The 12,369-nt window shown below is 62.2% G+C and overlaps 1 long non-coding RNA gene across 12 annotated transcripts in view; it reads right to left on the reverse strand.

Annotated features, from left to right (window-relative positions):
* Positions 1 to 12,369, reverse strand: part of LOC143395860 (uncharacterized) — a 35,447-nt gene that overhangs the window by 1,996 nt on the left and 21,082 nt on the right. For 8 of the 12 annotated variants that reach the window (XR_013090835.2, XR_013090826.2, XR_013090825.2 and 5 more), the window contains 4 exons: positions 5,951 to 7,052; positions 4,482 to 4,568; positions 4,211 to 4,307; positions 513 to 659 (listed from right to left, as the gene is read on the reverse strand). This is a non-coding gene — a long non-coding RNA (uncharacterized LOC143395860). The remainder of the gene's footprint in view (positions 1 to 512; positions 660 to 4,210; positions 4,308 to 4,481; positions 4,569 to 5,950; positions 7,053 to 12,369) is intronic. The other 4 variants (XR_013090831.2, XR_013090827.2, XR_013090832.2 and 1 more) reach the window with 4 other exon arrangements.

Genomic DNA, 12,369 nt, shown 5'->3' on the forward strand with positions numbered 1-12,369 from the left:
GGTCACGTAGCTAGAGACGGCGCTGAGTCCCGGGGAGTCCCTGCATCTCCTGTCTCGGGAGGGCTTTTGGCCGCAAGGAAAGCATAACAGGTCCCAGCGGCCGAGTGCAGGTCACTGTCACCTGGTGCCAGAGACGCGGGCTGAGCAGGCCCCAGCCACCGATTTGCTCCGAGATGTCCCCAAGGGCCAGTTTCCCGACCGGTCTCCCTCTCTGGGATGTGACTTTCAAAGTGCTCTTGGCTGCCTGGCACCTGTGCTCAGCCAGGGCAGGAGGGCAGGGAAGGGCCAGGAGGGGCCAGCTCAGGGGCTTGGTGACCTCCTCGGAGCCCCACCCAGGAGACTTCTCTCACAGGCCCAGGCCACCTGGCTGCACGGGAGGCTGGGAGGAGTGGGGTTGCCTGGCACGTTGCACCCACTCAAAATCAGGGTCCAGTCAGTGAGGAGGAGGGAGCAGAAGAGACCCGAGCCCTGGTGGCATCTACCCGGCTTGTTTTGCCATCTGGATAACAGACCTCGGTGCCTCCGCGGCTTGCTTAGCAGTCCCACTGGTCCCACGTGCTGAGAGGTGTGCCTTGTCCCTGAGATCCGCTGCAGGTTTCCAGGGGTGGAGGGACCGTGGCCTATGTGCCAACCCTGTCTTCACAGATGTTCTGTTTTTCCTGCCAAATGTTCACCATTATGAATGACCTCGCGGGCAGCTCTCCTGCAGTGCTCTCGGGGTTGGTATGTTTGCTCTGGTTCTGGGGACTGCACCCAGGGGCACTTGACCACCAAGCCACACCCCGAGCCCTTTTTATATTTTATTTAGAGACAGGGTCTCGCTGAGTTGCTTAGGGCTTCGATAAGTAGCTGAGCCTGGCCTCCAACTTGCAATCCTCCTACGTCAGCCTCCCAAGTTGCTGGGATGATAGGGGTGGCCACCATACCCGCTCATGTAGCCTGGGCATTTCTACAACACTGGACCCGGGGGGGCAGGCAGGGGTGTCCATTGCAAGAGCTGGGAGATGCCCCCGGTCCCCCCAGGGCTTTGCCAGATGCATCCCCAGCCAGGGTCCTGCTCCCTACTGCCAGCCACCTTCCCTGGTGACAGAAAGCCATTGCTTTGTTACTGTCCCACTTCCCTCCTTGGTGTGGACCCCGACGGCCGGCCTTGGCTGTGTGCTTTCTGAGCTGCTACGTGCTTCTCTGGTCACTGTTTTCTACCGATTTTCTTTATTCCTTTCATGGTTTCAGCCTTTCTCTGTGAGGTGTGAATCACAATGCGGGTGACGGTAAGGGTCACAGTGTGCGTACAACCCGCTGGCCCTCCTGGCGGTCCCTCACCTTGGTGCTGGCTGCGTTTCGGGTTAGCTCTTCCCCACTGCAAGGAACCGTCCTGTGTGTTGTGAGGTGTCCAGTGCACCCAGGTACTGCAGCACCCCTTCCCCAGTTGTGACCCCTGCAGATGCCCCTGGCCACTGCCCCTGTCTCCTGGGAGGCCAGCCCGCCTGGTTGAAGAGCCCTGACTTACCGTGTCAGCGCGGCCACCTGGGCCAGCCTCAGCACCTCGTCTCTAGCTGCAGATGTGCACCACCCCCTTGGCTTCCAATCGGAGACCCTCCCTCTCCTACTGGGGGGATGTGGGGGAGCGTCACCACTGAGCCTCAGTCTCCCCAGCTGTGAAATGGGGATGAGCACCCAGAGGTGATGGAGGAGGCGGCAGCTCGCGGCCCCCCACGCCGCCCCGCCCCTCGCCCCGATGACGTCACTGGGAGCCACCTGGCCTCCAGCGAGGCCTACTGTGTGCAGGGCGCTGGGCGCTGCATGAGTGAGAGTGAGACAGACAAGGTCCCCTGAGCCGCGGAGGAGCCGGAGCAGACAGAAGGGTGGCCCTCGTGACCCTCGTGTCCAACCGGGTCCTGTGCCCCGACATACGCCTGGGTGGGGGATGGGCTTTAGAGACAGAGAGGAGGGGACCCGTGAGCCCAAGGGACCAGTGAGCCGAGAGCACAGGGAGCGCAGAGGTCGCCTGAGGGCAGGGCCAGCGCTGGCCTGGGATCTCTGGGGAGCGGGAGGCAGGTGTGGTGGGCGGGGCAGGAGAGCAGCGGGCGGGGCAGGAGCGCAGTGGGCGGGGCAGGAGAGGTGGGCGGGGGGCAGGGAAGTGGGTGGGGCAGGAGTGCGGTGGGCGGGGCAGAGAAGTGGGTGGGGTGTGGGGGCGGGGCAGGTGCGGTGGGCGGGGCAGGTGCGGTGGGCGGGGCAGGTGCGGTGGGCGGGGCAGGTGCGGTGGGCGGGGCAGGAGAGCAGCGGGCGGGGCAGGAGCGCAGTGGGCGGGGCAGGAGAGGTGGGCGGGGCAGGGAAGTGGGTGGGGCGTGGGGTCGGGGCAGGTGCGGTGGGCGGGGCAGGTGCGGTGGGCGGGGCAGGGTGGGCGGGGCAGGAGTGCGGTGGGCGGGGCGCGGCACCAGGTGAGGTCTGAGGCCCAGGGTGGCCTGAGTGGAGGGAGCAGGGGCAGGTGACCATGGCCTGGGAAAGCCAGGCAGGCCTTTGGACTGTGCCGTGAGGGTAAAGAGGAGCCCTGGGCGCTCCAGCAGGACAGGGTGATTAGGTTGCTTCTGGCTTTAGCTGCAGGGAACAGTTCGCTCATTTCTGCAGGAAAAAAGGGAGTCCTGCTGAGTGCCAGGCGCTGACCCTGATTCCCACAGGGCGGGGCCAGCGAGGGCTTGATGGAGCCGGGCCTAAGAGCTTCCCCAGCCAGGGGCAGGCCTGGGCAGCAGGGGGAGGCAGGAGGGGCCGGTGGAGGTCGCCAGGGAAGGAGGAGAAGGGCAGGGCGGGGGAGGGAGGGGTCGTCTGGAGGGCCAGCAGGTGGGCAGAGAGGGGGACTGGGGAGGAGGAGGGCAGAGAGGGGGACTGGGGAGGAGGAGGGCAGAGAGGGGGACTGGGGAGGAGGAGGGCAGAGAGGGGGACTGGGGAGGCCGAGAAGGAGAAGACGCTGAATTCAAACATGGCGCCTTGGCCTGCATGTCCTTAGGCCTGCCACGTGGAGATGAGGAGCAGGGACTTGGACAAGGGTACAGCTCCCAGGGACTCCCTGGACAATTAGTCGTGGCCTTCCCGTGTGGAGGGCTGCCCAGACCCCCGCTGGAGCTTGCAGAATGCCGGCCTCCGGCATCTAGTATATGCCGGGACCTGTGCTGTGGTCCCGGTGGTTACCCCCTCCCACAAGCCTTCTTCCCGTGGATTTGGTTTGCCAGGTGTGCACCTACCCAGGTGATCAGGGAACGGGAACATTCCCCTTCCCAGCCTCAAAGGGAGTGTTGTGGTCTAGGCCAATTGTTGTGATTTTTTCCCCACCATCAGTGATTGATTTGTAACGCCACATGTGATCGATCTGACCCATTGGGAAGTCCCTAGGGGGATCTCTCATAAAAGGAGATGCATGGAAGGAAATATCCCTCCTCTTCTTTGCTTGATATTATCATGTCTGCGTGTGATGCCTGGAGCTGCAGCAGCCACATGGAAACCTTGAGGAGAGGCATCTATAATTAATTCCCCAAGAATGACAGGCCAGGAAAATGGAAGGGTGTGAGTCCTTGGTTATGGCTTCAGGCTTCCAAACTGAGCAGCCCTGTTAGCTGAAATCATAAATCCTCTCTCTCTCTCTCTCTCTCTCTCTCTCTCTCTCTCTCTTTTTTACCTTTAGTCAAGAGTTGTTTTTATTGGGCTGAAGACATTCTAACTAAAAAGGGCTTCCTATGCATTATCTCATTTAACCCTTTCAGTGGTTCCCTTTGAGGCTGATTTTACGAGTGAAGAAATGGAGAACCAGGGCAGTTAAATGATTTTCCCAAGGTCACAAAGACAGGCCGTTGCCCGCTGGTCTAATTTGAGAGGGCAGCTGGGCTCTTAGAAGCCTCCCTCCCCTCTCGGCAGTCTTTCCCGTCACACGTTTTTAGTAGGAAACCATGACCCTGTTCTTAGTTTTCCCTGTTGTTACGTTTGGTGGGAGCTGTGGGGGCTGCGTTGCTCTGCAAGGTGACCGGCCTTGACCTCTGTTTGGGGTCCCGCGTTCTGAGGCTTCCTTTGCTGCACAGTGTCATCAAGTCATTTCCTGTGTAAACAGCTGTCTGGCACCGCGTCAGCCAGTCACAGTGAAAATGAAACCTCGTTCCCAGCCTGCAACCCGCCCCTCAGTGAGGAAGGATAGGGGTAATGACGGAGCTGGCCCAGAGCTTACCAGGAGGCGGGAACGAAGGCCGTGGTTAAGTGGGTTTGTCCTTAAAGTGACTTCCTAGTGTAATTCATGAGCTGCTGGCCAGAACATTAGGTACATCCTTCGAAAGCACAAGGGAACCCAAGGAAGGGAGGAGGGGAGGAGGGAAAGGAGAGAAGCTTCCATCCTTGTCCCTTGTGGGATCCTTAGAAAGGGTTAATATCCTTCATATACAAAGAGTTTTTGGGAAACAATAGGAAATGGCAAACCCCTTATTATAAAATCAACTATTTACCGAGGCGAATGCAAATGTGAAGACAAGCTCTGCTCTGCCAGGAATCAAGGAAATGCCATCAGAGCTGCAGTGACTTATCATTCCTACCTATCAGATTGGCAAAGACCAAAAAAAAAAAAAGTGGGCGTGGGGAATGGACCTTCTCATTGTGTGCTGAAGGGGCCACCCAAGGGCCTGGGGCAGAGCAGCAGGGTCCAGCATGGTGCTCAGTGGCCAGAAGTGTTAAAGCAACCTAGAAATGGACCTCTGGGCACTTATCCCAACAGATAGCAGGTGTTCTCCAAGACAGGCGTCCACGGCAGCGTCATTTATAAAAGTTAAAGACTGGGGCGGGGGATGAGAAATGCCCGCTACAGAGGGTTGGGCCAGCTCCCCGGGTGCCCAGGTGGCGGAATCCCTGTTAAATCGTACTGATTAAAATTGCATTAACCACATTGAAAGTAATAATTAAAAATGGCACTACAGAGCGCGCGGGGACCTCCTATAAGACGACTCTTCTGTGTGTGTTGGGTCTTGTGCATGTGCAAGGCCGTGCCCCAAGGAGGAGGCTGCAGGGGCCCTCATGCCGCCTGGTCAGGGCGGCGACATGGGGGCGGTCCTCACAGTTCTCTGCGTGAGGGGCTTGGCCATCGTTAGCCTGTTTTTTGTTTTGAAACAAAGTTACTGATCCATGAACATGACTCCGCGACGTCGGTGGTGCTAACCAGGAGTGCCCAGTCTGCTCGGGATTTATGATTCAGTAAGCCCCGCACAGTGGGGCAGCCTGGAATCCCAGCAGCTCGGGAGGCTGAGGCAGGAGGATCGATAGTTCAAAGCCAGCCCCAGCCTCAGCCTCTGGGAGGCGCTGAGCAACTCAGTGAGACCCTGTCTCTAAATAAAATGCAAAATAGGGCTGGGGTGTGGCTCAGTGGTCGAGTGCCCCTGAGCTCAATCCCTGGCACCAGAAACAAATAAAAATACATACTTAATACACCTCCTCATGGGGGAGGGTTCTGGGGCAAGCAGAGCTCGCATCCTTCAGAGGGTGGAGCTCCCGACCCAGAACCGGAGGCAGGGTCCAGGGTGCTGGAGGCCAGAGCTTGAGGAGCCGCTCCCGGGGGTTCCTTCCTGCAGCCCCGCCAGCCCCAGGCATGTCCCCCCAGGTGACTGTGGGGTCAGCACAGTCCCAGGCGGGGCCTCAGGTGGAAGCCAGCCCACCTGAGGCTTTGCGGGTGGGCAGATGACCCCCAGGCCCGTTGTCCCCTGTCCTCATCCCTGTTCCCACGAAAAGCCAGGGAGCCCGGGCCTTCCCAGGAGCCATAGGGCAGGGTGGGGTGGGGTGCGCCATCCCACAAAGCCTCCCCCAGCCTGGCAGGAGGCCCCAAGGGGAGGCTAAGTGCAATTTGTAAACAAAATGAAACAAAAATAAATAAATAAATAAATAATAAACACAACAAACTCCTCAGCTGCAGTTGGTGGACGGGACTCACCTACCACAGGTGCAGGGTGCAGGCCTCTTTCTGTGAACATCAGAGAGGTTGGGTCACTTGCCCAACGCTGCACAGCTCAGAAGGGCAGAGCTGGGACTTCCGCCCAGGCCCTGGCTCCAGGCCTGGACTGCGGGTCCCCAGGCTGCTCCGGGGACGCTGAGGGAAGGTTCGTCCCCAGGGCCTGGGCAGCCTCGCCTGGTGCGGGGCTCAGAACCGAAGCTGGAGGTTTGGGCGCCATGGGTCCCTGGGTGGGCAGAGGCTGGCGACGGGGCAGGCTGGGGGCTGGGCTGCCCTTTGCCCAGGCCTTGCCCAGGTGTCCCCTTGGCCTGCTGTGAGCCGGGGGGTGGGGGCGAGGGGCCGGCAGGAGGGCTCTTCAAGGCCGTCTCCCTGGGCTGGTGGCTCCAGCCTCTCACTCCCCCTGAAGGTCAGGTGCACGGAAGCTCCCGAGCACAGAGAGGCCCAGGGGTTGGCCGGAGGCCACCCAGGGTGTTGGGGTCAGTCAGGCCACACCGAGGGAGCTGGGTAGGGTGTGAGACAGGTCCTGGTGGCTTCCCGGGCTGGAAGGAGTGGCCTCCGTGTTCCTCTCAACCCCACCTCCTGGCCACAACCACCAGCTTTGGGCCTCAATGACCTCTCACATGCAGCCAGGTGTCCTCGCCTCCGGGCCTCCCCCAGGGTCCTGTGTGGCCACCTCCAGGGCCAGGCCCCACGCTCTCCTGCCTGGACAGGGCCTCCGACCTTCCCACTTCCAGCCTCACCTGAGTCTCTGCCCAGGCGCCGAGGGATCCCGGAGCACAAGGTGGTGTCCCCCCTGCCTACCACCTTCCATGGCTCCCAACTCCCTCAGGGAAACATGCGAACTCCCCCACCGGGCACGAGGCCCCGCCAGCTCATTGCCCACCATCCAGCACCTGACCCTGCTGACCTGCAGTTTCTGTCCAGCCTCCCGTCCTCTCTCCAGGCTCGACCCAGAGCCTGCGCACATATTTCCTCTCTCTTCTTCATTTAAAGTCAAGGTGGGGTTCTCGTGACAGGAGACGGAGCATTTTAAAGTGAGGGAGCCAGGCCCGTGGCAGAGCCTGTCATCCAGTCCCTCAGGAGTCTGTGGCAGGAGGATTGCAAGTTTGAGGCCAGCCTCAGCAACTTAGTGAGACCCCATCTCAAAATAAAAAATAAAAATGAAAAAGTGCTGGGTGCAGCTCCGTGGTGACCATCCCTGGGGTCACCCCCAGGACTGGGAGGAGAAAGAAGGAGAATGAAGAGGCCACGTAACCTGGTGGCGCAGCAGGCACAAAGGTCCTGGGGTGGAAGCAGGCCGAGTGGGCTCTGGAGCCACACAGGGCGCCAGCTGAGGTGTGGGGATGACCGCGGCCTTGGAGACTGTGCTAGGACCAGAGGGACACCCAAGATAGGGGGAGCCTTTGGGGACTTTTCCCCAGGGGAGGGCGTCACCTGCCCCTGGGCGGAGGAGGGACACTGGGGAGAGGGCAGGAGTGGGGAGCCAGGAGGAGTCACCGCCGTGGTCCTGGGAGCGTGAGTGGGGGAGGTGGCGCGGGGCAGGCAGGGTCTCCTAGCAGAGGTCAGAGGGGACAAAGCCAGAGACCCGTGTCCTGGCAGGGTGTGTGCCTGCCTGAAGAGCCGGGTTCCAGTCCTGCGGCAGCGGGCAGAGCAGCGGCGCCCCCAGGGGCAGGAATGGGAAGGACCTGGGGCCAGCTCAGTGTCAGAGATCGGAAGGACCTGGGGACAGCTTGGTGGCAGCGGCCTCCGGTGGACATCAGCACTTCATTATGATACTTCAGGCACAAGAGGGGCCAGCTGCTCTCGGCTCCCAGGGGAAGGGCTGCCTTGTCTTCAAGTCCCCGGGGCCTGCCCACCATGCAGGCCACACCCGGCTCCGGGGGCTCCTGGGGACCGTCCTCCCCCGATGCCGCTGTGGAAGGGGCCGTGTGGGGAGCCCCCTCTGCCCACAGCCGCCCACTCTCTGCCCGCGGGAGGAGGACCTGCCTCCAGGGCCAGCCTTGGGCCAGCACAGCCCCTTTTGGAGCCCGGGCCTCGAGCCAGGCAGCTGGCCCCTCAGACCTCATGCTGCCCTGCTCAGGAGGGGACCCGGAGCCCAGGCCAGGCCCTGTCGAGGCCCCGGCCCTCAGGCGCAGCCACGCCGTTTCCCAACCCAGAAGGGGGACCCGAGGGCGTGATGAGGTGACGGTGAAGCCCTGGTCTGGGATTGACCAGGGGACAGCAGTGCCCGCCTGCCCGCAGCAGCTGGGCCGGCCCAGGAAGGGGAGGCTGCCCTCGGACTCTGGCTGGAGGAGGGACGGGAGCCTGGGGTCTGGCCCTGCGTCCCCCACACACACACCTGGCCCCTGGCTGCCGGCCGTCGTCTGTCCCTCTTCTCTCTGTGCCTCGGTTTCCCAACAGCAGCAGGGGTAGGTGGGACTTGTCTTGCCTCACCTGTTCCTGCCCCAGGCCCTTTGCACTTGCATCCTGCCTGCCTGGGAAGTGCTCCTGCTCCCAGACCTCCTGAGCCGGCCTCAGCCCGGGACCACAGCCAGAGGTCCCCATCACCAACCCTGTCCCCGTGCCTCTCTGCTTCCTCCTTGACTCTCAGCCACTCACAGTGACCATCTGTGCTGCCGCAGCCCTGGAGGGTCCCCAGCAGTGCCCATGGCCCAGCACACGGCGTCTCTCATGGGTCTGTAAACACGGGGTCTCCGTTGCTTTGTCTCCACGTCATGGACCCGGAAACCCGGCAGGTCAAGGGGCCACCCCGCAGGACGGCCCCCACCTGCCACCTGCCGTGTGGGCGGCGGGCGGCCATTGCCTGGGTTACCTGCGGCTCTGCCTCCCCCTGGCGGGTGTCTCCAGGCCCCGCCCCCTCTGCCATCTAAGGGAGGCCACGCCCACTGCTCATGGTCACCTTCGGGGTGACCAGGCCAGGCACCACTAAACACCAGATGCGGAGCCCCCAAAACACTTGCGATACCGCGGGCGAGAGCTGGGGCCACCCCACAGGTGGGCAGCCGGGAAGAGTCTTGTACCCACGTCTGGGCGGCCCCAGAGGCCCCCTGGGCTGTGGCCATAATGATGGGGGGAATGTCCCTCAGGCTGCCGGGCAGGGGACGTGGCCAGCCGAGAGGCTCCCAGGAGAGGCCGTGGGAGAGGCCCCTGGACACCCCTCTGGGGCGGCTGAACCTGGCCAGGCCCGCTCCGGGCTCCTGCCCTCCTGGGTGCTCCAGGCCACGCGGGGGGGAAGCTGGCCTGGCCTCAGGGCTCTTGTGGAGATGGCCACGGCCATAGGGCCTGCTTCAGAGGGGGCCACACGTCCAGCCTGTGCCCGCGACAGCCCTGGGACTCCTCCAGGCACACGGGAAAGGGGCACTGACTCCAGGCACTGGGCCAGGAGGGTGGTGGATGGAGGCCCAGCCCTGGGGATGGCAGCTGGAGTGACAAGCCAGGGGTGTTAGGGTGTTGGGGGCCGCTCTGCTGGGCGCTCCGCGGACACTGATTTATTCAGTCCTCTAGAGAGACGGGAATCGTGAGCTCACTAGAGCACCTGGATCCAGCTGTGCCTGAAGCAAGTCATCCTTGGAATTTTTTTTTATGTGACCTAATAAATTCTTCTGCTTAAACTGGTTTAGTTGGGTTTTGTCCCTCGAGACTGAGGGAGCCCTGACTAATCCGCCTGCCTTCCGGACATTACCTGAGCTCTATCTCTCCATCATTACGGGAGCTGCTGCCAGCCGCGCCCATAACTGTTCTGCCCACCTGACTCACAGGCTCCTCTTGGTCCCTCCTTCCCACACACCTGGGCGGGACGTGCACACCCCTGTTCCAGGAAGGGGCTCCACGGTTCCCTTGGCCCCAACAGAGGCCTGGGGACCAGCGTGTGATGACCAGCTCACCCGCCCGGCCAGCCCGGCTGCTCTGTGTAGTGGTGACCTCACTGCGTCGCCCCAACTGGCGCCCAGCCTCCCCTGCCCTGAACCCCCGCAGCAGGTGTGTGGTGCCTGGCCCCTGCGCCGACCCCCAGATGCTCTGCCTCCGCCCCCAGCCCCGCCCCCACAGGTCGCCCTCCATGGGCCACAGGAGTCCTGTGAGACCTGGGCCAGGCTGGGCCTGCTGCTGCCCAGAACCTGCCATGGCTCCCCCACTGAGCCGTGACCAACATCCTCACCACAGCCCTCAGGTCCGCCGGTGGCACCCTCCTGGTGGCCTCCCTCCCTTGCCCTGGCTCCTGCTGCGCTGGCCTCTGTCATTTGGGCCCTCTACCCCAGAAGTCGCTCACGGGAGTCTCAGCTGAAGCGTGGGCTGCCGTGACGGCGCCCAGCGACGGCCCCTCTGTGCCAGCCCCGGCCCTGCCCTGAGCCTTCAGGATCCTCCTGTGACCTGGATGGGGGCCACACAGCTCCTTGGCCCATGGGGTCTCTCCTGGGACATCAGCACCGGCCCAGAGCCTGCGTGGACAGGGCCCAGGCGGCGGCTGGCGAGTGGAGAGTGGGCAGCCAGAGGGCAGCGGCTTGGCCAGCTGGGGTCCTGCAGGCCCAGCTGCCCTGCGCTCCACGGCCCCTGTGGACTCAAGTCGGCCTCCTCAGGGAGGCCAGCCTCCGGGGGCTCTGGGTGCCTCTCCTGGGGCCACCACCTTCCAGGGCCCATGCCCGCAGGCGGCTGGGGCACGATGACAGAGCAAGGCCTCGGGTCCTTCTGAGGGTCCCACCGCCTCTCCAGCCCCCCAGGGTCCCCATCTCCTAACTGCAAGGCGAAGAGTGAGGGCAGCTCCCCACCCTGCAGACGCAGGATTCCGGAACCTTCTGGGTGGACATGGCTGCCGCCCAGTTTCCTCCTCCTCTGTGGCTGCAAGCCACCGCAGAGCCTCCACAGCTCTGGGATTATTTTTTAAAAAAAACCAAAAAGGGAAGAGTCAGGACAGGTCTCCTCCAGCTTTGGGGCTATGGGGAAAGGGGACAGTCCTGGGGCTGCAGAACCAGGGTTCCCAGAGCTGAGAGTTGCAAAGACTGAGAGTCCCTGCTTCACCTGGGACAGAGACAGGCAGGACGAGGCCACCCAGCCCTGGAGCTCAGAGGCCGCACTCCGAAGGTGAGACCTCCTCCCAGGTGAGACCTCCTCCCAAATAGACCTCCTCCCAGGTTAGACCTCCTCCCAGGATAGACCTCCTCCCAGGATAGACCTCCTCCCAGGTTAGACCTCCTCCCAGGTTAGACCTCCTCCCAGGATAGACCTCCTCCCAGGATAGACCTCCTCCCAGGATAGACCTCCTCCCAGGTTAGACTTCCTCCCCAGGTTAGACCTACTCCCAGGTTAGACCTCCTCCCAGGATAGACCTCCTCCCAGGTTAGACCTCCTCCCAGGATAGACCTCCTCCCAGGTCAGACCTCCTCCCAGGTTAGACCTCCTCCCAGGATAGACCTCCTCCCCAGGTCAGACCTCCTCCCAGGATAGACCTCCTCCCAGGTTAGACCTCCTCCCAGGTTAGACCTCCTCCCAGGTGAGACCTCCTCCCAGGATAGACCTCCTCCCAGGTCAGACCTCCTCCCAGGATAGACCTCCTCTCAGGATAGACCTCCTCCTAGGTTAGACCTCCTCCCAGGTTAGACCTCCTCCCAGGATAGACCTCCTCCCAGGATAGACCTCCTCCCAGGATAGACCTCCTCCCAGGATAGATCTCCTCCCAGGATAGACCTCCTCCCAGGATAGACCTCCTCTCAGGATAGACCTCCTCCTAGGTTAGACCTCCTCCCAGGCTAGACCTCCTCCCAGGTTAGACCTCCTCCCAGGATAGACCTCCTCCCAGGATAGACCTCCTCCCAGGATAGACCTCCTCCCAGGTTAGACCTCCTCCCAGGATAGACCTCCTCCCAGGATAGACCTCCTCCCAGGCTAGACCTCCTCCTAGGTTAGACCTCCTCCCCAGGATAGAACTCCTCCCAGGATAGACCTCCTCCCAGGTTAGACCTCCTCCCAGGTCGACCTCCACCCAGGTCAGACCTCCTCCTAGGTTAGACCTCCTCCCAGGCTAGACCTCCTCCCAGGTTAGACCTCCTCCCAGGATAGACCTCCTCCCAGGATAGACCTCCTCCCAGGTTAGACCTCCTCCCAGGATAGACCTCCTCCCAGGATAGACCTCCTCCCAGGCTAGACCTCCTCCCAGGATAGACCTCCTCCCAGGTTAGACCTCCTCCCAGGTTAGACCTCCTCCCCAGGATAGACCTCCTCCCAGGATAGACCTCCTCCCAGGTTAGACCTCCTCCCAGGATAGACCTCCTCCCAGGATAGACCTCCTCCCAGGTCAGACCTCCTCCCAGGTTAGACCTCCTCCCCAGGATAGACCTCCTCCCAGGATAGACCTCCTCCCAGGATAGACCTCCTCCCCAGGTTAGACCTCCTCCCAGGATAGACCTCCT

This window comes from Callospermophilus lateralis, chromosome 3 (assembly GCF_048772815.1).
Source record: "Callospermophilus lateralis isolate mCalLat2 chromosome 3, mCalLat2.hap1, whole genome shotgun sequence".
In the NCBI taxonomy this organism is placed as follows: Eukaryota; Metazoa; Chordata; class Mammalia; order Rodentia; family Sciuridae; genus Callospermophilus; species Callospermophilus lateralis.